At 44.4% G+C, this 8,022-nt stretch overlaps 1 long non-coding RNA gene and 1 pseudogene across 1 annotated transcript in view; one reads left to right on the top strand and one right to left on the bottom strand.

Moving 5' to 3' along the window:
• LOC108536585 (double homeobox protein A-like) overlaps positions 1–798 on the bottom strand; it is a 1,337-nt pseudogene extending 539 nt beyond the window's left edge.
• LOC108536593 (uncharacterized) overlaps positions 1–8,022 on the top strand; it is a 136,123-nt gene that overhangs the window by 15,765 nt on the left and 112,336 nt on the right. The gene's annotated exons all lie outside the window — the stretch shown is intronic.

Here is an 8,022-nt window from a genome sequence, read left to right as displayed (position 1 = left end):
TTCCCCTCCCCTGCCCTTCCCTTCCCTTCCCTTTTTCTTTCCTTTTCTCTCTCTTTCTTTTCTTTTCTCTCTCTTTCTTCCCTTCTTTTCTTTTCTTTCTTTTTTTGTGATGGAGTTTCACTCTTATTGTTCAGACTGGAGTGCAATGGTGTAATCTTGGCTTACCGCAACCTCTGCCTCCCGGGTTCAAGTGATTCTCCCGCTTCAGCCTCCCCAATAGCTAGGATTGCAGGCATGTGCCACCATGCCTGGCTAATTTTGTATTTTTAGTAGAGACAGGGATTCTCCATCGTGGTCAGGTTGGTCTCAAACTCCAGACCTCAGGTGATCCGCCCACCTCAGCCTCCCAAAGTGTTGGGATTACAGGTGTGAGCCACCGTGCCCAGCCTGGAGCACCAATTTCTTTAGCAAGTTGTTCTCTGGAATCAATCCAAGGGTATGGGTTTTTCATAAATGCCTTGTTGAGAGTGCATAGTTGAGAGGTGCTGTAGGTGGTATGACACCGTCTGGCTTCTCTACCAGGTTGATCTTGCTTTTGGCTCTGGCTTGACTCTAAAGTCTCAGGTCTGGTCTTTTCTGGAATCTGTGCCTAGCTCTTTGATTCTGAAACCAAATCTGGATTCTGGGCAGATCTTCTGTATTGATTTCTAAAGCAAATTTTTGTTTGCTAGCATAATCTGAGTAAAGTTTTTGATTGAAGGTATTGATGAGAATTTTCAATTGATCTTCTGTGAATTTGGTGCAACTGCACCTATGATTTGTTGCTACCATCTTGTGTGAAGAATTGTCTTCAGCCATGCTGGAAGAGAGTCCCAAGAAGGTCTTCAAAGTGAAAGGATCCAGTTCAGAATCATGCCTTGTATTTGGTTGTCATGTGTCTTTAGCGTCCTTCATTCTAGATCATTTCCTCAGTCTTTCCTTGACTTTCATGACGTTGACTCTTTGGAAGAATACAGGCCCATTATTTTGAAGCATGTCCCTTAATTTGGGTTTGTCTGATGTTTCCTTAAGGTTAGATTCAGGGTGTGTGTGTGTGTGTGTGTACACGCACTTGCATGTGCACAGGTGCTTGACCTAAATGGTCCTGTACTGCCTATGTTTTTCTGCAACATGCTTTCTTTCCCACCCCACAAGGGCATTTGTGTGATTACATATGCAGCTAGATTGTTCATTTTAACTGCAAGATGGGATTCTGTCCTATGAATATACTGTATTTTGTGTAGCTATTTTCCTTTTGATGGATTTATGGAGTTGGTCGCAATTTTTTGTTATTACTAATGATGATGCAAAAATCCTTTTTTTACATCTCCTTTTGTGGATCTAGATTTTCTAGATAATAGAAAATTGCTCCTTTATAATGTTTGCTATTGTTTTTAAAATTTGAAGTATTTCAAGCATACTAGAAGTACAGAGACTAGTATAGCAAAACCTTACTTTAGCACATGTTAATATGGGCTCTAGATTAAGTTGGTAGAATTATTATTTTATTCAATAAATGGCTAAACTGGGAGATTTACAGGGAATTGTTCTAAGTTATGTCTCACTGAGTGAGAATTATTGTTAATAATAAAATTGCCTCAAAACTATATAGCTTTTTTCAACAAGGAGATATTTTGGGAAAACTATCAGATTTAAAAAACAGAATACATATACCTCCCAGATGTGACGTGTGAATAAAATACCAGGTAGGCCCAGCCAACTTTTCTTTTATGCTTCTTTCGTGTCTTTCTTAATAGAATTTAATAAAATGAAACAGGAGGAGAAATCATCAAAGGTTAAGAATAATAGACCTGAAAGAGTTGCTTGGAACGATGTGTAGATTCATTTCTCACCTTGGTTCCTTTACTTGGCATCAGGTGAGATGAGATGTCCATTCAGGAATTCATTCCAAGTCTATTTCAGTACCCAGGATAGATTTGAGATAAATTAGTTCCATACTGAGGTGTGACATTAGGCAAATCAAGGGAAGGAGAAGGAAAGGAATCAGGTCAGAGCTCAGCTTACTTCACTCAACCGTGGGATATGGGGCCGGGTGCAGTGGCTTACGTCTATAATTCCAACACTTTGGGAGCCCAAGGCAGGAGTATTGCATGAGCCCAGGAGTTTGAGAACTGCCTGTGCAACACAGCAAGACCCCATCTCTACAAATAATAATAATAAAAAATTAGCAGAACGTGGTGGTGCACGCATGTATTCCCAGCCAGTCAGAAGGCTGAGGCGAAGAATCGCTTGAACCCAGGAGGGTGAGGCCACAGTGAGCCATGAGCGTGCATCTGGATTCCAGCTTGGGCAACATAGTTAGAACTTGTCTCTAAATCAACCAATCAATCAATCAACCAACTGTGGTGCATGGAATTCTGTAAAGACAGATAGATGAGAGATAGAGTGAGAGAGAGATAAATTCAGGACTTGGAGAGGAGTGCAGCATCAGGAGTTTTATTGAAGCATCTCATTTTTCGCCTGTGGAAATGGAAACAAGGGGGAACTGGTCTCCTAATTTACATACCCTCAGGGAGAAATCTGTGTGTAACTCTAGATTGCAGTGCCCGGACCAGAAGCAGAGGCATGTGGCCAGTTGTGTCTTCCTACCAATTCCGGAAAAATGAGATACACTTAGATAGCAGCTCCTGCAGGCTTTGGAGATGTGGCCTCAATATCTAAAATGAAGTCCCTGTGTGCCTGTTGTTGGGTGTTTTTGTTTTTAATGCTTAATCACATCCCTAGGAGAATTCCCAGGTATGCCTATTAATAGTGGAATACTATACAAAGGAACCAGAGAGGTTTCTTAACATTTACACTACAGTGGAATCCTATTCCTGGCTGAAATAGTGTTTTGCAGAAATGTGGCATTCGTTTTTATGTTTTGGTACCTGGGTTATGGGTAAGGATAAAAGGTCTGTGGCCTCCAGCTTGAAAAATAACACCAGCAACAGGAATCACAACCGGGAGTCAGTTTGGGGCTTTGATAGGTTCATTTTTCATAGTGTTTGAAGGACTATATATTTAAAGGCAGTAAGAATGAAATGTCAGTATTTTAGCTTATGACAGAATGGACATGTTTCAGTCATCAGTTTAAGATTCTGAGCATAGTGTATAAATAGTAATTCCTAGGGTATTTTTTCCTTCATCCTTCATGGAGATGTAGAACGCTTGGCATTTGAAATGAGGCCATCCAAGGCCTTGGATTGCTGCTGCAGATAGTGGAGGCCTGTTGGTAGGCATCTACCTCACATTTGTGTCCAAGGCCCTGGGAGAGACCAAAGCAGAAGCGAGGCCTTACTGGACAGGTACAAGGCATTGGCAGGCATGGCACACTTTCACTATGTACTCTGTCTTCGTGGCTGTCAGCGCCTGTGACGACTTGGTAGCTGGCTTTGGTCTGGCATTTGTTCTGTAGATGGCTGAAATGCCCATCATGGAAGAAGAATGTCATCATGGGTTTGTAAGGAAAGGGGCTCTCCTTGTGCAGATGCCTGCTGCTGTGCACACACCTTCCCATGGAGCTTGTGGGCCGCATCTCAGTGTGGAGGACAAGGGGGTTCCCTGGGCTTCCTGTAGTCCTAAATCTACCATTCACCCTGTCTGTCTCTCTGTTAAAGGCTGGGGCAATACAAATGATGCTGAATGTAGTTTTGTCCTTTCTTTATTTTTCCTCATGAAAACCCTTGAGGAATTAAAGGAAGGAAAAGAGGAGTAGCCTAAAGCAGGTCTGGGAGTTGGGTGCCTGGGAATTCTGTCAGGACTCCTACTAAGTGACCTTGGTCACATCACAGAGCCTCTTGGATTTGGTGTCTTCATGTGTCAGGTTAGAGGGTTGGGCCAGGTGATCCTATGAGACCTTTCTGGTGCTGGAAACCTGTGACTCTGTGGTGTTGACAGTTGACCATTTGTAGGTCTACCTTCCTCATGTGCCTTCATTGACTGTCTCTGTTAACAGTGTTTTTCCTTAGTCCTTATTCTCCAGAAAAAACCCGCAACCTAACGTGGTTTTGAAATCTCCACTGGGGACCCTTAGGAACTATGCAGGCATCAGTCTCTGTATGCTGATGGAAATCAGATGTCGAGAGAGGAGGGCATGCATGTTAATGAGCCATATGGACCCCATTGCATTTCAGGCTCATCAGCCCTGACCTTCTGAGACGAACCACTTACATTTGGCTTTAACTTGAGCTCAGCAGAACAAAGTAAAGCTCTGACAATGGGGGAATGGAATTCCAACTTTCTCTGCTCTTCTAATCAATCAAACGGAAAGTCTCAAAGGCCAAGTATTTCAGAAATAACAAATGCAAATAACTTAATTTACATCGTGAATATATATTTTCCAAAATGTATTGGTGTTTTCATTGGCTTTGAGTGAGAGGCTCATTTCTGTACTTGACCCTTAACTTTACATGTAGAAATGGGGGTGGTTGCCTCCATTTGGTTCCTTTTTATAAATGTTTATTAACTACCTTTCATGTGCCAGATTTCTGTGTGGTGGGTGCTAGAAAGAGCAATAAGCCATGGTTTTTTCTTCAAGAGCTTGTCCTTTAGTGAGACAGAAGTAACGCTGGGGCAGTTCCGAGAGGATGTTATTTGCCTGGTGCTGAGGGAGTGAGTGGAATACAGGGAGGCTTTGTGGGGGCTTGGTCATCAGAATAGGTGTCCCTGAGCACAGAACAGATGTCTTAGTTGCATCTTGAAGGGCAAGGAAGAGGCAGCTGGGTCTGAAAGCTTGGAGCAAGGGTGGTGCATGCCCAGAAGATCAGGACACGAGCATGGAGGCTTGAACCTCCTGGGGAATGAAAGCAGGTGAGTTTGATGGGGCAAGAAGGCAGGAGGTGGGGAGAATGATGAGGATGGAGAGGCAGCCAGATGGTGGCAGTGCTGTGTCCTGGTAAGGAGCTTGTACCTTCGTCCTTTGGCGGTGGGCAGTGGACAGCCACTGAGGAGGGTTTGGCAGTGAGGGGAAGGTAAGAAGTACTCCTCAGCTGTGACCTTCTGGTAGCAGAATGGCAGATAGACTGGACTGGGTGAGGTAAAGGAGGCAGAAGGACCTGAAAGGTGAGAACTGCTGCACTGGGCCAGGGTAGAGAGGAACAGAGCAGGAACAGATGGGCAGGGGCCAGGGGAGAGTGGTGTCATCAATCTAGATGGGGCCCACATCAGGAGCAGGGCTTTGAAAATATCTCTTCTGTTCCCTGAATCACTGTTGGCCCTGCAGGACCAGTGTTCTCTTTGTTCACCTGATCCCTTCTCGTTGGTGCTGATAATCTCCCTTAAATAGCCAGTGGCTCTTGGATTTTGGCTCATATTTATAGATAAAGGACCAGGTCACTGGTATAGGAAGCTGGTGCAGTCTTCTCTGATATCATGGCAGGTATTGCTGAGAGGCCAACTGCAGGATCTGTGGCTGTTGGTGGCAGGTGTGCTTAGTACTTGGTAGCTTTGACCTAAGCCACTGGTTTTCAACCTTGAATGTGCATTAGAGTTACCTGAGTTGCTGTGAAAATTCCCAGTGCATAGGCTGTACCCCAAGCCAATGACACGAGATTCTCTGGGGGTGGGACCAGAGATGGTTGCATCTGCAGCTGAGTTTGGGAGCAATGATCTGGGATGTACAGTGTGGGAACAGGATGACAAGAGAGTGCCCAGTGCCTTGCTTGGTGACCTTTTTCCTAGGCCAACCACAGGCTGAATTAGAGCATTTTCAGGGCTCAGTGTAAAATGAAAAATGCCAGACTCCTTGTTCAAAAGCAGTAGAAAAGTACTTTTAAAGGCACTGAAAGGCAAAGCATTTTCCTTTCTTTTATCTCTCTCTCTTCCTCCTCCACTTGTCATGGTGCTTTTTATTTTCTATTATAAGTCATTATAACCAAGGACAAATAAAAAATTTAAATTATTAGTGTGAATTTTACCATTTATATTGTGCAGTGCCAGTTTTAAATGCAAATTTAAGGCCGAGGCGGGCTGATCACGAGGTTGGGAGATCGAGACCATCCTGGCTAACACGGTGAAACCTCGTCTCTACTAAAAATACAAAAAAGTAGCTGGGTGTGGTGGCGGACGCCTGTAGTCCCTGCTACTTGGGAGGCTGAGACAGGAGAATGATGTGAACCCGGGAGGCAGAGCTTGCAGTGAGCTGAGATTGCACCACTGAACTCCAGCCTGGGCAAGATAGTAAGACTCCGTCTCAAAAAAAAAAATGCAAATTTAACTTGTATGTGGAATGACTAGAATTACACAATTTGTATTTTATAGCTCCTACATCATATGAATTTGATTCTTGCCAGAACAGTGGGAACTAACATATTCCTTCTTTTTGTCTCACACATGTCCTGCCACCACTGTCTTGTTCAGTTCACTGATGAGTCAGAAGGGACTGTCAGGTCGGGGAGCCCTGGGTCACCTTGTTTGCTTTCTGAGTCAGCATGTCCAGGGCAAGTGGTGGCTAACACAGGACAAGACTTGAGCGAGAAAGACTCTGATGGGCTTTCTCAGCCATTCACTTTCTTAGAACACCGTTGCTCTTTCTGTGTTCAAGGCAAGTTCAGGTTCAGATGGAAAGTGTGAGTTCTTGGGCCTGTCAGCCCCCTCTTATTCAGTTGTAGAAGTAACACACTTACTGTACATGTGAGTTGAGTGTCCCTGAAATCCCATGCATTGTGGGCCCAGCCAGTGCTGTGCTCGGGGAATCCCAAGTGCTGTGCTCAGTGGGCAGCAGGGAAAGGCATCAGACCCGCATACTGTGTGTATCACCTCCGCCTATGCTCATGGGCCGCAGTCCTGTTGGACTTCACCTGCAAAACACACATTTGAAGGTAAAATTGGGCCGGGTGCAGTGGCTCACGCCTTTTATTCCAGCACTTTGGGAGGCGGAGGCAGGTGGATTGCTTGAGCCCAGGAGTTTGAAACTAGGCTGGGCAACATAGGGAGACATTATCTTTACAAAATTTAAACAAAACAGCACACAAAAAAAACCTAGCCCACTGTGGTGGTGCACACCTGTTAGTCCCTGCTACTCAGGAGGCTGAGTTGGGAGGATTGCTTGGGCCCAGGAGGTCAAGGCTGCAGTGAGCTAAGATTGCACCACTGAACTCCAGCCTGGGTGACAGCAAGACCCTGTCTCAAAACAAAAACAAAAACAAAACAGGTAAAATTGTTAACAGTTTCCACATGGCTATAGCAGAGCATTAAACTAAGTGCAGAACCAGTTGAAGTGCGGGGCCCTGTGTGTGTGCTCAGGTCACACGCCTGTGAAATCAGCCTTGTCACCCTGTCATGTTGCAGCCTATCACGGCCCCATCCTCCCTGCCCCCATCCTGGCCATCGTTCTCCGTGACGAAGTCTGCCCTCCTGCTCTGTACTCTTGGCCTGCACGCTGATCACCCTACTTCATGCTGCAGCTGCCCTGCATTGAACCCCCAGTGCCCCGTGCTGTTCCACTTCTGACTTCCTTTGTCAGACTTACCTTTTAAAATAGTGTCACTGTATCTATTGGTTATTTACTTTTTGCATTTATTGTCTCTTTCCCCTGACAAAATGTAAGTTCCCCAAGGGCAGGGATCTTAGGCCAATTATGGGAAAGCAAGAGGCAGCTCAGAATTGACTATGTGCTATTTGCTGTGTATGGTTGTAACATGTGATAAAGCAGGCATTACAAACTAAAGGCAGATGGAGGATTTCTCAGTAGGTAGTAATTGGGCAACTGGTTGCAATTATGGAAAATTAATCATTTTAGATCCTTTATACCATACTTTAGAATAAATTCCAGTGGAATTAAAAAGATAAATGTAATTTTAAAAAATCTCGCAGAGGGTACTGGCCTTCCTAAATATAAAAATGTGTTACAACACTCTAGTAATGCAACAGATGGTGCTGACAGAGCAGGAGAGAAACCTATTAGCAGACTAGATGGGAGACCTGAAAAAGAACCTGATTATTTATGGGAAGTTGAGAATATAATAAAGGATACCATTTCAGAGCAGTGGCAAGAGGTGGATTTTCAAAAAAGCTGTTACAACAGCTGGTTAGTTTTTGTTT

This window comes from Rhinopithecus bieti, unplaced genomic scaffold, assembly GCF_001698545.2.
Source record: "Rhinopithecus bieti isolate Rb0 unplaced genomic scaffold, ASM169854v2 scaffold_641, whole genome shotgun sequence".
In the NCBI taxonomy this organism is placed as follows: Eukaryota; Metazoa; Chordata; class Mammalia; order Primates; family Cercopithecidae; genus Rhinopithecus; species Rhinopithecus bieti.
This window is presented reverse-complemented; position numbering and strand designations above follow the sequence as displayed.